General features: G+C 41.9%; 1 protein-coding gene across 1 annotated transcript in view; it reads left to right on the plus strand.

Moving 5' to 3' along the window:
• The first annotated feature begins 10,049 nt into the window (after positions 1-10,049).
• Positions 10,050-19,211, plus strand: part of STAU1 (staufen double-stranded RNA binding protein 1) — an 81,943-nt gene continuing 72,781 nt past the window's right edge. Inside the window, exon 1 of the mRNA XM_053199841.1 lies at positions 10,050-10,167. The gene's annotated coding sequence lies outside the window, so the exon portion shown is untranslated. The remainder of the gene's footprint in view (positions 10,168-19,211) is intronic.

Here is a 19,211-nt window from a genome sequence, read left to right on the forward strand (position 1 = left end):
AGGCTCCAGGATCTGAGCTGTCAGCACAGAGTCCGACTCAGGGCTGGAACCTGAGCTGAAGTCCGACTTAGCCACCCAGACACCCCAGATAGCTAACACATAGAAGTTACGGTGTGCCGAGAACTGATTAGAACTGATTACGGTACTTTTACGTGCATTAACTAATTTAGTCCTCATAGCAACCCTAGCAGAAGGTACCATTATTATCGACATTTTACACACGGGGAGAATGAGGCACAGAGAGGTCCCGAGGTCACAGAGCCAAGATTACAACCGAGGCAGTGGCTCCAGAGTCTGGGAAGTAGGTCCCAGAGCTTACCAGGAACTTTTCCTCCTTTTTGCGTGTGGAAATCCTGGTAAATGTAGCTCGTTGATTGCCTGCTCACTGATTGCCTCCTCTAGGCAACTTGCCCTACACATCTGCTGGAACGGGTACTTCTCCCAGACTACCTGTCCTTGGTAGCTATTTGCTTCTTCCATATCAACACCAATTGTTTAGTTATCTTTTCCGTGTGTGTATGCGATTTTTACCATTAAAAAAAACACTTTTAATGTTAATTTTTGAGAGAGAGAGAGAGAGCGCGCGCGCGCGAGCAGGGCAGTTGGCCCAGAGAGAGGGAGAGGGAGACGCAAAATCCCAAGCAGGCTCCAGGCTCGGAGCTATCAGCACACGGCCCACTGTGGGGCTTGAACTCAACAAACTGAACTGGGAGATCATGACCTGAGCTCAAGTCCCACACTTAACCGTCTGAGCCACCCAGTCTCCCTGATTTTTACCATTTTTAAGTGTACAGTTCAGTGCTATGTTTACAGAATTTTTTCATGAATGCAAATGAACCCATTCTCCTCTCTCCCCAATCCTTGATAACCTCTCACCTACTTTTTGTCTCTATGAATTTGCCTATTCTAGGTATTTCATGTAAGTTGAACTACACAATATTTATGCTTTTATGTCTGGGTTATTTCACTGAACGGTGTTTTCAGGGTTCATCCATGTGTTGTAGCAGGTGTCAGAACATCACCGTGGCTGATGTTCTGTTGCATGTATATACCACATTTTGTTTATTCATCAGCTGATGGGCACTTGGGTTGCTTCCACCTTTTGGCTATTGTGAATACTGCTTCAATGAACAGTGACATACAAGGGTATATTTGAGTCTCTGTTTTCATTCCTTTTGGGTATATATCTAAGAGTGAAATTGCTGGGTAATACGATAATTCTAATGTTTAGCTTTTTGAGGAACCACTAGCACCACACTGAGTGTTATTTACCTATAGATCTTAATGGAAGATCTACCTCTCATAAGCACATAGAATAAAGCTTTTTATACAGTTACATGGGCCTTTTTGGCCTCCTGAAGTTCATGCACTCATCCCAAGTGAAATCCCTGTTCCAGGCAATGGACAGCAGAGGCTTGATCTGATTCACTTTCTGTCCACTTCTATTCACTTCTGCTGCCATCATCTCATTCAAGTCACCACCTTCTCTCAACTGGATATCTGCAACAGCAGACTGGTCTCCCTGATTCTACTCTTGCCTCTTTTCAGTCCATTCTGCACACAACAGAGAGATCTTTTACAAACCCAAATCATATTGCCTTGCTCCCCTGCTTGAACACTACATTACACTTAGAATAAAATCCTGATTCCTTTTGAGCAACATGATCTAGCTCTTGCCTAACCCATCTGCTTCTACTGTTACTTTCCCCCTTGTTTCCTGTACTCCAGCCACGTTGGCCTTCCTATTACCCATATAAGCCAGTCTCATTCCCACTCGAGGACCTTTGTCTGACTATTCCCTCTGCCCAGAATGCTGTTCCCTTCAATCAATTCGTGACTGCCTCATTCCCATCCTCAGATTTCAGCTCAGATAGAGAGTCCAATGACCACCCTGTATACCAGCAACACCCATCTTACAGTCGTGCCCTATCCCATCCTTCTTATTTCCCTCCTAGCACTTAGCACTTAGCACTCTTGGAGATCATTTTATTTGTTAACTTGGTGAACTTGTTTACAGTCTGTCTTATTAGATGTGAGCTCCAGCAGGGTGAGGGCCTTGTCTATCTTGTTCACTGCAGTATCTGTAGTGCTTAGTATAGTGCTTAGCACATAGTAAATGGCACTCAGTAAATGCCAGGTGAATAAACAAGTAGATGAGTGTCCTTATGTGTTTTTGAATCATTTTTAGATGTATATCAAGTCTGTATGCCAATGTTTGCTCAACTCAACTAGACCTTATATCAGCTCTGGCTCCTTCCTCATTACCTGAGGGGGGAACCATGTCCAACTCATCCTTGTACCTTGGAGCACTACTGCAAGTTCACCATCTGTAACAAAGGACCAACATTTTAAATGTCCAATCCAGGGGTGCCTGGCTGGTTCAGTGGTAGAGCGTGAGACTCTTGATCTCAGGGTTGTGAGTTTGAACTCCATGTTGAGTATGGAGATTACTTAAAAATAAAATCTTAAAGGGGTACCTGGGGGGCTCAGTTGGTTAACTGTCCGACTCTTGGTTTTGGCTCAGGTCATGATCTCATGGTTCATGACTTCAAGCCCCACATCAGGCTCTGTGCTGACAGTGCAGAGCCTGCTTGAGATTCTCTCCTCTCTCTGCCCCTATTGCTCTCTTGCTCTCTCTCTCTCTCTCTCAAAATTATAAGTAAACTTAAAAAAATAAATAAAATATTTAAAAAATAAGTAAAAATTAATTAAAAATTAATTAACAATCCATTGCAGACTGGTACTTATGTGACATATAATGAAATTTTATATTTTATAGCAATGTCAGTTTGCTAGAAGACTTTCTAAAATCTTATTCTCAATTTCTGTACTTGTATTGTCCTGAGTAGGTAATAAACAGATTATAAATGGGCATCAGGTACAGTCCATATTTTAAGTCTTACTGTCTTAGAGCTCAGCACGACACATGGTAGATGTCAGTGTTTAGAACATTGACTCGAATTCTTAGAAACCCAAGACAACATCACACTGGATTAAAAGCAAAGATGGACATGGACTTTGTTTACTACAAAACATCAAATAATGCCAATTGTAGAGCAGTGCTGTCCATTGGAGAACTTTCTTTCTTTCTTAATTAATTAATTAATTAATTAATTTAGAGAGTGAGAGAGAGAGCAGGGAAGGAGCAGAGAGAGGGAGACAGACGATCTGAAGTAGACTCAGCAGGCCCAATGCAGGGCTCAAACTCACGAACTGTGAGATCATGACCTGACCCAAGGTCAGACACTTAACCTACTGAGCCACCCAGGTTCGTTCTTTCTCTCTCTCTTTCTTTCTTTCTTTCTTTCTTTCTTTCTTTCTTTCTTTCTTTCTTTCTTTCTCTTTTTCTCTCTCTCTTTCTCTCTCTCTTTCTCTCTTTCTTTCTCTCTTTCTTTCTCTCTTTCTTTCTCTCTTTCTTTCTCTCTTTCTTTCTTTCTGTAGGCTCCATGCCCAGCACAAAGCCCATATGAGGCTTGGACTCACTACCGTGAGATCAAGACCTGAACTGAGATCAAGAGTCAGATGCTTAACCAACTGAGCCACCAGGCACCCAGGTCCACTGGAACATTCTGCAGCAATTAAAATGTCATATCTGTCCTTCCCAATATGGCAGCCACTAGCCAAATGTGGCTGTTGAGCACATTATAATGTAGCTAGTTAAGGAATGGAATTTTCCATTTTTATTTTAATTAAGTTAAATAGCTACTTGTGGCTAGAGGCAAATACTTTTGATAGTGCATCTGTGTCAAGTTATATCTTTCTCAAATGACTTTATTTTATTTATTTAGAGAGAGTGCACAGCTGGGGAGGGACAGAGAGAGGGAGAGAGAGAATCCCAAGCAGGCTCCTCAGTGTCCACACAGAGCCTGACATGGGGCTCTAATTCATGAACCATGAGATCATGACCTGAGCTGAAATCAAGAGTCGGAGGCTTAACCAACTAAGCCACCCAGGTGCCCCTCAGGTTATATCTTTGAAAACTTAGTCCTCTGTCTCCTTTAGAATCTGATATCCAATCAATTTCCAAGATCTATCTTATTCCACTGCCTAAATACTGGTCCAGTGAGACCTTCCCCCATTCTCCAGTTCAATGGATGACAACACCATTCAAGAAGTCTTACATACTTGATTTCTCCCTCTCCTTCAATATTCTCTCCAACCTCCCGTATCTTCATATCCTCTCAGTATTAATTCATCTTACAGGTCCCTTTACTTCTCCCCATCTCTACCATCGCCATTATCTCACCTGGATAGTAACCTCATAACCAACTTCCCTGCATCCAGTCTGGTTCACCATTCCCATCCCCACTGCTCTGCTGAAAATCCTTGAGTGACTTCCATTGTTTTTTAGGATAAAACAAACGTCCTCCTCTGGTGCCTATAAGCCCTTCTTTGGTCTAGCCCCATTCCCACTCCCAACCAACCCTTAAGTAGGTCAAATCTCCTCCTCCTCCTCCTCCTCCTCCTCCTCCTCCTCCTCCTTTAATTGCACTGTCATGATCAGTGCAATTCTTTGGAGCATCAGACACAAGTTCAACTTTACTTTCATTTGTAGTGAGCTGATTTTTGATCTCTCCCACTAGATTATCAGCTCCACGAAGACCAAGAGTGGGTCTGTTTTTGCTCAACATTTTATTCTACCACCTAGCAAGATGATAACATTTGTTACCAAGGCAGGTTAGCAGAGTGACTGAGTTCACAGCTTGTGACACTAGCTCTCTAGGTTCAAATCCTGGCTCCACCTCTTATTAGCCGTGACTTTGGGAAGTTATCTTCTCTGTGTATCAGTTTTCTCGTCTGTAAAATGGCAAGAGAATAACACCTACTTTTTTTTTTAAGTTTTATTATTTATTTTGAGAGAGAGAGAGAGAGAGTGCAATTGGGGGAAGGGGCAGAAAGAAAAGGAAAGAGAGAATCGCAAGCAGGCTCTGCACCAGAGTGCTGGACCCACTGCAGGGCTCAAATTCACGAACTGTGTGATCATGACCTGAGCAGAAACCAAGAGTCGGACACTCAACCAACTGTTATTTGGTGCCCCAAATAACACCTCCCTCTTAAGAGTTAAATTTTTTTTTTAATTTATTTTAGAGAGAGAGAGAGAGAGCAGTGGGAGAGATGGGTAGAAGGAGAAAGAGAGAGCATCCCAGGCAGGCTCCATGCTCAGCATGGACCCTGATTCTGGGCTTGATCCCACAACCTAGGGATCATGAGCGGAGCTGAAATCAAGAATCAGACGCTTACCCAACTGAGCCACCCAAGCACCCCACCTCTTAAGAGCTTTGGATTACATGATTTAAAACAGCACTTGGCCTTTGGAAGCACTTAATGTCAATTACTATTAAATGAATGCTTTCCAAAAGTTTGCGTTATACCACTTGGCTTTTATGAAAGACCTGTGTTAGTGCTGTGCTGTGCTGTGCTGACTGAAAGAAAGCAGAAGAGGATGTTCGCTTAAAAAAAAAAAAAAGCAAAGCAAAGGCAAAAAGCAAAAATAGCTTTGCTGTTACTGAAGCAGTGCCACAGCCTGAGTGGCCCCACCAAGCCCCTTCCCTGGGAACTAGGCATCTTAGCATCAAACCACTATAGATTTGTGATTTTTTTTTTTTAATTTTGAGAGCGAGAGAGAGAGCCAGCACACGTGCATGTGCATGTGAACAGGAGAGGGGCAAGAGGGAGAGAGAGCATCTTAAGTAGGCTCCATGCTTAGCACACAGCCGGACATGGGGCTCTATCCTGTGACCCTGGGATCATGTCCCTGTGATCATAACCTGAACCTAAATCAAGAATCAGACACTCAGCTGACTGAGCCACCCAAGCGTCCCAAACCACCATAGCTTTGAAATGTGTGTGTGAGCATCCGTACTTTTATCTCAATTTATTTTGTGCATCTGTTACCAAGATGTGTCCTAAAGTATCAGAAAAGCCTAAGAGGTTGTTTTTGGGGGTCTGGACCACTCACAAAAATCCATATAAATTAACAGTAATTGCTCCTTCACTTTAAGATATTTCAGCTTACGGTAGGAATGCTCTACTTTTGAATAGCGGGGGAAACCTGTACATGGACTTTGCTATCAGCCTCCCTGTTAGGATCCGCCAGTAGGGGGCGCATGGGGGAGACGAGGGCTGGAGGAGGTAGAAAGGACCTGCTCTATTTGCCTCCTGTTCCTGCGAGTGTCACTCCAACAGCTCCTCTTCGCCCTAGAATGGCCGATCATTCCAGTTTCCAGTAGATTCTAGTTTGCAGTTTTTTACTGTTCTTTTTAACACTCACAGAAACCAGTTTCAGTGTACCCGCTCAGAGCACCAGCAAAGCTGAGCCGTGATGCCTCCTCCACGGGGACTTTGGATCCCAGCCCCGTGAGAACTTTCTCTGGGTTGAGAGACACCGGCCTCTTAGTGCTTCTCTGCTGCAAAGGTCCCGCTTCTCGAAACTTGTTAGTGTTGGTGTTTCCAGCCTCTTCCCTTTGTCCCCCCAGCTCATGGCTGTTCCTTGCAATTACTACTTCCATAATACTTAGTGTTCCTTCTTGCCTTTTACGTTGCTAACACCTGGTATGTTGCTCTTTAAATACGTTCACAAACTCTTTGATTTCCTACCTTCAAGAGGGAGAGCTGAATCCCCTCCCTTGAGTGTAGGCTGTACTCAGTGATTTTCTTCTAAAGAACAGAATGTGGTGACGATGTTGAAGTTTATAAAAAATTTAGTGGCTATACTTAGTGATTTCTTAAATACCTGCTCTGGGAGAAATTAGCTGCCGTGAGGTGAGGACACCAGCAGCCTATACAAAGGCCCACATAATGAGTAATTGAGACCTCCTGCTAACAGCCGGTAAGAAACTGAGGCCTCTGTCTTGTGAGGAAGATATCCTGAAAATAGATCATCCAGCCCCGGTCAGGCCTTCACATGACTGTAGCCCCTGCTGATATTGTGACCACAACTTCCTGGGAGACCCTGAGCCACAACCCTGTAGCTGAACCAGTTTCTGAAATCCTCACCTGTATAAACTGCAAGGTACCAGATGCTTATTTTTTATTATTATTTTTTTTTATTTTAGAAAGAGTGCATGAGAGTGTGCACAAGCAGACGAGCAGCATGCAAGCACGTGAGCAGAGGAGGGGAAGGTGTTTTTTTTTTTCAGATTTCACATACAAGTGAGATCATATGATATTTTCTTTCTCTGACTTATTTCACTTAGCATAATGCCCTCAAGGTCCATCCATGTTGTTGCAAATGGCAAAATTTCCTTTAATGTGGCTGAATAATATTCCATTGTGTATATACACCACATTTTCTTTTCTTTATTTAAGTTTTCTTTTATACCACATTTTTTTATCCATTTATACATTGGTGGACACTTAGATTGATTCTATGTGTTGGCTATTGTTAACAATGCTGCTATGAATATGGGGGAACAGATATCTTTTCAAGTTAGCATTTTCATTTCCTTTGGATAAATACCCAGAAGTGGAATTGCTGAATCATATGGTAGTTCTTTTCATTTTTTGAGGAACTTCCACACTGTTTTCCACAGCAGCTGCACCAATTTACATTCCCACCAACAGTGCATGAGAGTTCCCTTTTCTCCACACCCTCCCCAATGTTTGTTATTTCTTGTCTTTTTGATTAAAGTCATTCTAAGAGGTGTGAGGTGATATCTCATTGTGGTTTTTATTTGCATTTCCCTGATGATTAGTGATGTTGACTGCCATTTCATGTATCTGTTGGCTATCTGTATGTTTCTTCGGAAAAATATCTATCCAGATCCTCTGCCCATTTTTAAATCAGGCTGTTTGTGGGGGTTTTGTTTTTGTTTTTGTTTTTTGCTATTGAGTTATATGAATTCTTTTTTGTTTTTTTAATTTTTTTTCAACGTTTTTTATTTATTTTTGGGACAGAGAGAGACAGAGCATAAACGGGGGAGGGGCAGAGACAGAGGGAGACACAGAATCGGAAACAGGCTCCAGGCTCTGAGCCGTCAGCCCAGAACCTGACGCGGGGCTCGAACCCACAGACCGCGAGATCGTGACCTGGCTGAAGTCGGACACTTAACCGACTGCGCCACCCAGGCGCCCCCTGATTTGTTTTCTTTTCTTTTCTTTTTTTAATTTTTTTTTCAACGTTTATTTATTTTTGGGACAGAGAGAGACAGAGCATGAACGGGGGAGGGGCAGAGACAGAGGGAGACACAGAATCGGAAACAGGCTCCAGGCTCCGAGCCATCAGCCCAGAGCCTGACGCGGGGCTCGAACTCACGGACCGCGAGATCGTGACCTGGCTGAAGTCAGACGCTTAACCGACTGCGCCACTCAGGCGCCCCGAGTTATATGAATTCTTTATGTATTTTGGATATTAACTCCTTATCAGATATATAATTTGAAAATATTTTCTCCCATTCAGTAGGTGGCCTTTTCATTTTGTCAGTGGTTTCCCCTGCTGGGCAGAAGCTTTTTTTTTTTTTTCTAAGTTTTTGTTTATTTACTTTGAGACAGACAAGTGGGGGTGGGGGCAGAGAGTGAGGAGGACAGAGGATTCAAAGTGGGCTCTGTGCTGACAGCAGGGAGCCCAATGTGGGGCTCAAACTCATAAACCGTGAGACCATGACCTGAGCCGAAGTCAGATACTTAACTGACTAAAGCACCCAGGTGCCCCTGGACAGAAGCTTTTTAGATTGGTGTAGTCCCACTTTTTTTTTTTTTTTTTTTTTTTTTTTGCCTTTGTTGCCTTTACTTTTAGCGTCAAATCCAAAAAAGATTCCCCATTGTATATCCTTGGCTCCTTTGCTGTACATTAATTGATCACATACATCTGGATTTATCTCTGGGCTTTCTGTTCCATTGAGCTATGTGTCTGTTTTTATGCCACACCATACTTTGTAACATAGTTTAAAATCAGGAAGCATGATGCCTCCAACTTTGTTCTTTCTCAATATTGCTGTGGTTATTTGGAGCCTTGAATAATATTTTTTTAATGTTTATTTTTGATAGAGAGACAGAATATGAGCAGGAGCAGGGCACAGAGAGGGAGGGAGACACAGAATCCCAAGCAGGCTCCAGGCTCCGAGCTGTCAGCACAGAGCCCAACGCGGGGCTTGAACCCACAGACTGCGAGATCATGACCTGAGCCGAAGTTGGACGCTTAACCGGCTGAGCCACCCAGGCACCCCAAATAATTCTTTACATTAAATTTTTTCTGTTAAAATAACTACTATAGTTCTGTCTCATAACTGAACTTTGACATACAAGCCAAAAGTAATCCAGACAAGTACACACAATCATATGTACATCAAAGCACTGTTTCTAGTGAAAAATTTGTAAATGATCCAAATGTGTATCAGCAAAGAAATCATTCAGGGGCACCTGGGTGGCTCAGTTGGTTAAGTGTCTCTCTCTTTTTTTTTTTTTTTTTTTTAATGTTTATTTATTTCTGAGAGAGAGAGAGAGACAGAGTGCAAGCAGGGGAGGGGCAGAGAGAGAGGGAGACATGGAATCCAAAGCAGGCTCCAGGCTCTGAGCTGTCAGCACAGAGCCTAACACGAGGCTCGAACTCACAAACCTCGAGATCATGACCTGAGCTGAAGTCAGACGCTTAGCTGACTGAGCCACTCAGGCGCCCCAAGTGCCTAACTGTTAATCTCAGCTTAGGTCTTGATCTCAGGGTCATGAGTTCAAGCCCACATTGGGCTCTATGCTGGATGCAGAGCATACAAGAAAGAAAGAGAGAGAGAGAGAGAGAAAGAGAGAGAAAGAAAGGGAGAGAGAGAGAGAAAGAAAGAAAGAAAGAGAAAGAAAAAGGAAGAAAGGAGGGAGTGAGGAAGGAAGGAAGGAAGAAAGAAAGAGAAAGGAAGGAAGGAAGAGGAAGGAAGAGAGGGAGGGAGGGAGGAAGAAAGAAAGAAAGAAAAAGAAAAACAGAAGAAATAGTTCACTCAATTGTGTCACATTCCTACAATGGAAAACTGTAGCCATTAAAATGTATGTAGCTTCATGTATGCTGACAAAGAATTATCTAAAATATCTTAAGAAATCAGATTATAAATGCTTTTTTATTTTAGACTTTTTAAAAAGTAATCTCTACACCCAACATGGGGCTCAAACCTACAACCTCAAGATCAAGAGCTGCATGCTCTGCTGACTGAGCCAACCAGGCACCCCAAGAAAGCATCACATATGGTAAGATGGAATCTGATGGGTGAACTATTAAGAAAATAATCAGATTTTGTGCTTTTTGCTGCTGTGGACTTACCAACTGAAAGAAGGGGAAGCTAAACTTCAGGCCCATCAAGGAAGGTGAAATTGAAGAGACCAGAGGTGAAAGCAATAGAGGTATTTGTTATCAAGGTTATGAGAAGAAGGTTTTGAGAAGAATGCTTCTGTGGAGATACAGATTCCTTAACACAGGAAAGGGGTATAGGCTATTTAAGTTGAATACAAACAACTAAATCAATCCCAGAGAGTTCTTTATGGGGCAGTGTGATGGTTAATTTCATGTCAACTTGACTGGACCATAAGATGCCCAGATATTTGGTCAAACATTATCTTGGGTGTTTCTCTAAGTGTGTTTTTGGATGAGATTAACATTTAGGGGCGCCTGAGTGGCTCAGTCAGTTGAGCATCTGACTCCTGATTTCAGCTCAGGCCATGATATCAAGGTTCATGGGATCGAGCCCCACCTCGGGCTCTGCACTGGCAGTGTGGAGCCTACTTGGGATTCTCTCTCTCCCTTTCTCTCTGACTCTCCCCCACTCATGCTTTCTCTCTTTCTCTCTCTCTCTCAAAATAAATAAATAAGCATTAAAAAATTTTTTTTAAATAAAAGAGAGAGATTAACATTTAAATCATTAGGCTGCGTAAAAGATTGACCTCCATAAGGTGAGAGAGCCTCATCCAAGCAGTCAAAGGCCTGATTAGAATAAAAGACTGACTCTTCACTGAGTAAGAAAGTATTCTTCCTGTCTGATGGCCTTTTTAGAACTGGAATCAACACTTCCTGATTCTACAGCAACTCCCAACCTTCAGACTTGAACTGGGACATTGGCTCTACAAATTTTGGATTTGCTCGCTCCATAATTGCATGAGCCAGTTCCATACAATCTCTCTCTCTCTCTCTCTCCCTCCCTCCCTCCCTCCCTCTGTCTCTTTCTCTATGTCCGTATCTACATAGATATCTCCCTATATAGCTATAGATATCTCTAGAGGAATGAGATAGGTTGATAATCTCCAGACCTGAAGGTTATATCCAGAAACAGTGGCCAAATCACTCCACAGATCTCCTTTGTTCAAGACACTACTGCTGCTTCTAGACATTGTGATTTATCCTCTGCCCATAAGACCAGAGGCCACTGCAGCCTCTGAAGCTGAGAGTTTCTCCTGCCATGCTGGCTAGAGTGGATTCCAACCGTGGCTCTCTGCTTCCTATTGAAGACTGGCACTGATGCTTCTGGTTGGCAGAGTCTGGGTCATAGACTAGTTAGGTCACTCTAGCTGCAGAGACCCTGAGAAAGTCATTATCTAGTCTCAGTCTTAGAGAAGCATGAATTGATAAGATGGGATGTTCCCCAACACTGCAAGGGGAAGGAGTCCAAGGATGTTGAGCAGCCATTATTATAACAAATATTCATGGCAGCTAGCCTGGAAGGGCAGAAGGTGTTGAATTTCTGAATAGTTAAGACCTACACCTCTCACTCCTGTAGCACCCTGGGAAGCAGCAAGTCTCTTGAGAGTAGTCCATGCTTGGACAGACTTGGTACAAAGGAAATGGTTGCTAAGAGGAGTGCCATCTAACTCTAATAGGACATGGTTTTGGACTCAGTCTCTGAGCAAATCAGCAGTGATCATTGAGCAGAAAACTAAAGGGCCTATCCCAATTTTCTTTATTCCTTTTTTTTTAATGTTTATTAATTTTTCAGAGAGAAAGCATGAGCGTGGAAAGGGCAGAGGGAGAGGGGAACAGAGGATCCAAAGCAGGCTCTGAGCTGACAGCAGTGAGCCGAAGGCAGGGCTCCAACTCACAAACTGTAAGATCATGACCTAAGCCGAACTCGGACGCTTAATTGACTGAGTGACCCAGGTGCCTCCCCAATTTTATTGTATTATGGGAAGCTGGGTTCTTATTATTTTGTTTTGTTTAGGTGATTCCAAGAGATGGGAAAGAGCCCCCCAAAAGAGTTGACATTAGATTTACTGCCAAACTTGGTGAATGTATACTGAATCAAAGAAATTCAAAGTTGATTTCTCTTGATAAAAGGGCAGATAGGGTGACCCAGACTCCTTCTATCCTCTTGGTCCACATCATCATCACATGGCTTCTACTACACTGTCCAAAATGGCTGCTGAAACTCCAGCCATCAGGCCTCATTCCAGCAAACATGAAGGAAGGGGCAGGGAAAGAAGAACTCATATTCTCTCCTTAATCACACTTCCTGGAAGTCATACAGACAACTTCTGCTTCCATCTCATGACCAGGACCTACTCGTGGGCAAAGAGGCTGGCAAATATAGATTTTATTCTGAGCAGCTATAGACCCAACTAAACATCTAGAGTTTTACTGCTAAGGAAAAGTGGATAACAGCTATTGAGAAAATAGGAAATTTCTGTTACAGTCAAGAGGCACATAACACTAAAATGTTAGCCACAATTATATCTGGAAGGTGAAATTATAGATGATTTTTAGTTGCTTCTTTTAATTTTCCCTAATGTGTGCTTTTTTTTAACTTCATTTATTTATTTTGAGAGAGAGTGGGGGAGGGGCTGGGAGAGAGGAAGGGAGAGAGACTTCCAAGCAGGCTCCGCACTGTCAGCACAGAGCCCAAAGAGGGGCTCAAACTGAACTCACAAACCGTGAGATCACCACCTGAGATGGATTGAGCACCCAGGTGCTCCTCCCTAATACTTGATTTAAAAAAATTTTTTTTTAACATTTATTCATTTTTGAGAGTGAGAGAGACAGAGCATGAGCGGGGGAGGGGCAGAGAAAGAGGGAGACACAGAATCCAAAGCAGGCTCCAGGCTTTGCCAGACATGGCCTCAAACTCAGGAACCACAAGATCATGACCTGAGCCGAAGTTGGACGCTTAATCGACTGAGCCACCCAGGCGCCCCATCTAATACTTGATTTTTAAAAACACTAACCATATATTTAAAACTAATCAGAGGGGAATGGGGTGCCTGGGTGGCTCAGTCGGTTAAGCACCTGACTTCGGCTCAGGTCATGATCTCACAGTTTGTGAGTTTAAACCCTGCATCAGGCCCTGTGCGGACAGCTCAGAGCCTGGAGCCTGCTTCTGATTCTGTGTCTTCCTCTCTCTCTGCCCCTCTCCCGCTCATGCTCTGTCTCTGTCTCTCTCTCAAAAATAAATAAGCATTTAAAAAACTAATCAGAGAGTAAAAAAGTATTGCCACTCTTTCCAATCTGAAGGGAAAAATACAATATGAATAAAATAAATGATAAAATGATGTATCAGATCTAAGGCGATTTCTAAAGAAACACCTGTGTTCGCAGGAGGGCTAGTACAATGTTCCCAAGGAAATAAAACTTCTCTGAAAATGCAGCTCCCTCTAGCAACCCAATCATGATTCTTTCCACCTACAGATAAGATCTTGTCCTTCCCAGCATGCCGCAAGGATCTGTTTGGACTTGTCATGGCACAAAGTATGTTTAGCATTGACTTACACCCTGGTACCACGTGACTACATTCCGTGAGTGTTGAGCATCTCCCTGGATCATGAATGCTGCTCCAAGGGTTGCAGCTTTGTTATTAGATGGTGCCAAATCCAGGCTGTCTTTACATCTTAATTCCCCTGTGTGATTTGCAAATGATAAGATCCGGGTAGATGTAGAAACCTTGACAACCTTGCCCAAGAATGAGCAAGACACATTGTGAGATGCTTGGTGGTCAAAGATGTCAAGAGCTTTGGAGATTTGCTGCACTTGTCTAAAATACATATTTTTAAAAATGTTTACTTATTTTGAGAGAGAGAGAGAGAGAGAAAGGGCAAGGCATGTAAGCAGGGGAGAGGCAGAGAGAGAGAGGGAGAGAGAGATTCCCAACATGGGGCTCAATCCCACGACTGGCTGCAGGATCATGACCCGAGCCAATATCAAGAGTCGGACATATGCAACTGAGTGAGGCAATTTCATCTAATTCCTTATCTCTTCTCCAAACCTGAGTCCAAGAAGCTCAGGCTGGAAAAAAAGACTTATTTTCCTTCTGGGAGGGAGGCGCCTGATATCAACACCAGAACTTGAGCTGTGTTTAGGAGAACTCAGTCTTCCCATCCAATTCAGCACAGAGTTTCTAACTGACTTTATTCTCAGGGAGTCAAGATGGATGTTAATAATTAATATTGAGCAATATTCTACTACCAAACAGTGGCACCGACTTAAGGTCACCTCACTAACATAATATCTTCATATGTTCTGGAACAAAAACAGACACTGGGGATAATTCCATCTCGTTCCCTCCGCCGTGTTCAGGGTTAACCATTCTCATGAATTTGAACCTTCATGTAACCTTCCTGTTGGTGCTATTATATCTCCATTTTACAGGTAGAGAAAATGAGGCACAGAGAGATAAAGGAATTTGCCCAAGGTCACACCTTTAGTAGGTAATAGAACCAATACAGACAGGTGATAAGTGAGATGAAGGAAAGACTGCAGGTTGGTAAGAGGGAGTGGGACATGTGGTCAGGATAGTCAGCTGTGGAGAGGTGACCATGTTCCAAAGCTGAGAACCAAAGATGGGGCAAGAGGCACTCAGCGAGATTTCTAGGAAGAAAGAATAGGTGCACAGGCTCCAAAGTGGGAACAGATTTGGACAAAATGGCTGCCACGCTAGCTGCTATCTTGGACCAGGAGGGTGAGGATAGCAGACCAGTAGGTAGAAGGAGCACGCATTACTAAGGTCTTTATGGAACAAAAATCTCATATAGGTCTTGAACTACCAACCTAGACTTCATTTATGAATGAAGCCAAATGATCTTCTGTGTTGTTTAAACCCTGTTTTGTTTTGTTGTCACATGCAACCACATCTAATCCTAATTGATTCATTGTCCCTTCTATGCATTCAAATAAAATGTATGCATCTGTACAAATTCACTGTATTGATTTTATTATACCTGTCTCATTTTTGTTTCTACCCTATAATGTCTTCATCTTTTTTTTTTCTTTTTTTAAGTAGGCTTCACAGCCAATGCCGAGCCCAATGCAGGACTTGAACTCACGACCCTGAGATCAAGACCTGTGCTGAGATCAAGAGCTGGACGGTTAACTGAGCCACCCAGGTGCTCCTGTCTTAATCTTTCTTAAAACAAGTTATAGTCATGGTGCAATTTTGCTTTTGGCTGTGGTCTTAATTAGAAATCATTTTATTGTAAGAAACAGTTGACTGTTGAAATCAGATTAGAGGCATCAGGTGTGGGGCACCTGGCTGTTCTGTTGGTGGAACGTGCAACTCTTAATCTCAGGGTTGTGAGTTCGAGCCCCAAGATGGACATAGAGATTACTTAAAAATAAAATTAAGAAAGAAAGAAAGAAAGAAAGAAAGAAAGAAAGAAAGAAAGAAAGAAAGAAAGAAAGAAAGAAAAGGCATCAGATGTCTCAAGGAAATATTAACAATATAAGCCTTCTTGAGCACTTATGTTTTTTTAAATATATTTTTAATTTTTTTAATGTTTGTTTATTTTTGAAGAGAGAGAGAGAGAGAGAGGGCGAGCGTGAGCAGGGAAGGGGCAGAGAAAGAGGAGACACAGAATCTAAAGCAGGCTCCAGGCTCTGAGCTGTCAGCACAGAGCCCAATGTGGAGCTTGAACTCACAAGTTGTGAGATCATGACCTGAGCTGAAGTCAGATGCTTAACCAACTGAGCCATCCAGGCGCCCTTTGAGCACTTATGTTTTAAACATTATTCTATGATTTATGCACATTGACTGATTTAATTCTCACAATAGCCTTATGAAGTACATCAATACCCTAATTTTTGTAAGTTTTATTGAGATACAATTCATATACCATGTTTCCCAGCCACTTAAAGCAACATCACCAAAATCAATTTTAGAACATTTTCATCAAATGAAAGCCCAAGAAAAGCCCCATACTCTAACTATCATCCCCAATTTTCACACACACACACACACACACACACACACACACACACACTCAGCCCTAGGCAACCATGAATCTACTTTTTGTCTCCATGTATTTGCCTGTTCTAGAAAATTTATGTAAATGGAATTATACAATATGTGACTAGTTTCTTTCTCGTAACATGTTTTCCAGGAGCATCCATGTTATAGCATGCACAGTACTCCATTCTTTTATATGTGCCTAAATAATATTCCATTATATGGATATGCCACATTTTGTTCATTTATCAGATGATGGGCATTCAGGTTGTTTCCTTTTTTTTTTTTTTTTTTTTTGGCTATTATGAATGATGTTGCTATGAACATACATGAACCCATTTGGGGGAAGACATATTTATTTAAATTTCTTGGGTACTACAAGTGAAATTATTGGGTCATATGTTTTATTTTATATTTTTTAATTTTTTGATGTTTATTTCTGAGACAGAGCATGAGTGGGGGAGGGGCAGAGTGAGAGGGAGACACAGAATCCGAAGCAGGCTCCAGGCTCTGAGCTGTCAGCACAGAGCCCGACGTGGGGCTTGAACTCACAAACCGCAAGATCATGACCTGAGCTGAAGTCAGTTGCTCAACCGACTGAGCCACCCAGGTGCCCCTTGGCTCATATGTTTTAACTCTGTGTTTAAATTTGGGAGGCACTGCCAAACTCGTCAAAACAACATCAGGAGCATCAGACTGGGAAGTCTGCTTATTATAATTACTCATAGGCCCAGGCTTCACCTCAATGTGAAATTTGATCATTACTGAAGCAGCAAGAAGGGGATTATGGCAACAAGTGAACTGCTTCTTAGATCCTTTGCCCAGAAATGACACATTTCCCTTCTGTTCACCTTTCATTGGTCAAATTAAGTCATATAGCCACACCCAGTGTCAAGGGGGGCAGGAAAGTACCGTCTTACCTAACATGCAGAGAGGGGAAGGAACTAGAAACATTTATAGAAGGATCTTATCACTGCAGTGAAGACTTAGGGAAGGCCCTTATGATGGGGATGACGTCTACTCTGAGACCTGAAAGATCAGAAAGAGCCTGTTTGAGTTTATCAGGGCAAAGAGATACTCAACATCACCAGTCAGTAAGGAAATGTAATGTAATTAAATATAAATAAATAAAATAATGTAAATTAAATAAATAAATAAAATAAAAATAATGTAAATAAAGACCATGAGGAACTATCACTTCACACCCACTAAGATGGCTACACAATTGACCCTGAACAACACAGGTTTGAACTGCATGAGTCCACTTATACATGGATTTTTTTCCCACAAATACAGTAGAGTACCACATATGTATTTTCTCTTTATTCTTTATTTTTTTTAATTTTTTGTTTATGTTTATTTATTTTTGAGAGATAGAGAAAGACAGAGCATGAGCAGGGGAGGAGCAGGGAGAAAGGGAGACACAGAATCCGATGCAGGCTCCAGGCTCTGAGCTATCAGCACATAGCCTGATGCGGGGCTCGAACCCATGAACCGTGAGATCATGACCTGAGCCGAAGTTGGAAGTTCAACTGAATGAGCCACCCTCTTCTTCTTTTTTTAAGCATAAGCTCTACACCCAACGTGGGGCTTGAACTTGCGACCCTGAGATCAAGAGTCCCATGCTTTACCAACTGAGTTAGCCAGGAGCCCCTATTTTCTCTTTCTTATGATTTTCTTAATAACATTTTCTTTTCTCCAGTTTACTTTATTGTAAGAATGCAGTGTATATATAACATACAGAATATGTATTAAGTACCTATGTTGTCAGTAAGGCTTCCAGTCAATAGTAGGCTATGAGTAGTTATGCTTTGGTGGAGCCAAAAATTATGTGCAGATTTTCAACTGTGTGTGTGGGGTCACTGTCCCTAATGTTCAAGGGTCAACTATAATAAAAAAAAATAGATAATAACAACTGTTGGCAAGAGTGCAGAGAAATTGAAACCTTCATGTGCTGTTGGTGGGAATGTGAAATGGTGCAGCCACTTTGGAAAACAGTTTGGTGTTTCCTCAAAAAGTTAAACATAGAGTTACCATATGACCCCCAAATTCCACCTCTAGGTATATGCCCAAGAGAATTAAAAACATATAGCCACACAAAATCTTGTACCTGAATGTTCATAGTTGCATTACTCATGATAGCCCAAAATAGAAACAACACAAATGTCTATCATTTGATAAATGAAAAAACAAAATGTGATGTATGTATACTATATACTATACATTTTAATTTATTTTTTAAAGGCATCTCTACATCCAATGTGGGTCTTGAACTCACAATGCTGAGATCAAGAGTCACACACTCCATCAACTGAACCAGCCAGGTGCCCCATTATATATGTGTTACTTATACAGGAATATTAATTGCCAGTTAAAAAAAAATAAAGTACTTGGGAATGCAGGCTGCTGCAGCCACTCTGGAAAACATTATGGAGGTTCTCAAAAAACTAAAAATACAACTACCCTACGACCCAGCAATTGCACTACTAGGTATTTATCCAAGAGATACAGGTGTGCTGTTTCGAAGGGACACATGCACCCCCATGTTTATAGCAGTACTATCAACAATAGCCAAAGTATGGAAAGAGCCCAAATGTCCATTGATGGATGAATGGATAAAGAAGATGTGGTATATATATACAATGGAGTATTACTCGGCAATCAAAAAGAGTGAAATCTTGCCATCTGCAACTACATGGATGGAGGGTATTATGCTAAGTGAAATTAGTCAGAGAAAGACAAAAATCATATGACTTCCCTCATATGAGAACTTTAAGAGACAAAACAGATGAACATAAGGGAAGGGACACAAAAATAATATAAAAACAGGGAGGGGGCAAAACAGAAGAGACTCAAAAATATGGAGAACAGAGGGTTACTGGAGGGGTTGTGGGAGGGGCGATGGGCTAAATTGGTAAGGGACACTAAGGAATCTACTCCTGAAATCATTGTTGCACTATATGCTAACTAATTTAGATATAAATTAAAAAAAATAAAAAATAAAACAAGTTATAAAAAAAAATAAAGTACTGACATACACCACAATATGGATGGACCTGGAAAACTTTATGCTAAGTGAAAGAAGCCAGCCACGTA

The sequence above is a fragment of the Acinonyx jubatus genome, chromosome A3 (assembly GCF_027475565.1).
Source record: "Acinonyx jubatus isolate Ajub_Pintada_27869175 chromosome A3, VMU_Ajub_asm_v1.0, whole genome shotgun sequence".
In the NCBI taxonomy this organism is placed as follows: Eukaryota; Metazoa; Chordata; class Mammalia; order Carnivora; family Felidae; genus Acinonyx; species Acinonyx jubatus.